This window comes from Rhinopithecus bieti, unplaced genomic scaffold (assembly GCF_001698545.2).
Source record: "Rhinopithecus bieti isolate Rb0 unplaced genomic scaffold, ASM169854v2 scaffold_32455, whole genome shotgun sequence".
NCBI classification, from domain to species: domain Eukaryota; kingdom Metazoa; phylum Chordata; class Mammalia; order Primates; family Cercopithecidae; genus Rhinopithecus; species Rhinopithecus bieti.
In genome coordinates this window covers 42,746-43,580 of record NW_016813725.1, presented here as the reverse complement: position 1 = coordinate 43,580, position 835 = coordinate 42,746, and positions in this window count along the sequence as shown.

Here is an 835-nt window from a genome sequence, read left to right as displayed (position 1 = left end):
TGATAAGTGATCTTTCTAATGTGTAGTTGAATTTAGTTTGCTAGTATTTTGTTGAGGATTTTTGTGTCAATATTCATCAGACATATTGGCCTGTAGTTTTCTTTTTCTGATGTGTCTTTGTCTAGTTTTGGTATGAGGTTAATACTGGCCTTGTATAATGAATTTGAAGTATTCCCTCCTCCTCTATTTTCTGGAATAATTTGAGTAGGATTGGTATTAGTTCTACTTTAAATGTTTGGTAGAATTCAGCAATGAAGCCATCGGGTCCTGGGCTTCTCTTTACTGGGAGACTTTTTATTACGGCTTTGATCTCAATATTTGTTATCAGTCTGTTCAGGTTTTGAATTTCTTCTTGGTTCAATCTTGGGAGGTTGTATGTGTCTAGGAATTTGTGCATTTCTTCTAGATTTTCCAATTTATTGCCATATAGTTGCTTATAGTAGCCACTAATGATCCTTTGAATTTCCGTGGTGTAAGTTGTAATGTCACCTTTTTCATTTCTGATTTTATTTGGATCTTCTGTCTTTTTTTTTTTTTTGAGACAGAGTCTCGCTCTGTCGCCCAGGCTGGAGTGCGGTGGCCGGATCTCGGCTCACTGCAAGCTCCGCCTCCCGGGTTCACACCATTCTCCTGCCTCAGCCTCCCCAGTAGCTGGGACTACAGGCGCCGCCACCTCGCCCGGCTAGTTTTTTTGTATTTTTTTTAGTAGAGACGGGGTTTCACCATGTTAGCCAGGATGGTCTCGATCTCCTGACCTCGTGATCTGCCCGCCTCGGCCTCCCAAAGTGCTGGCATTACAGGCTTGAGCCACCGCCCCGGCCTTTTTTTTTTTTTT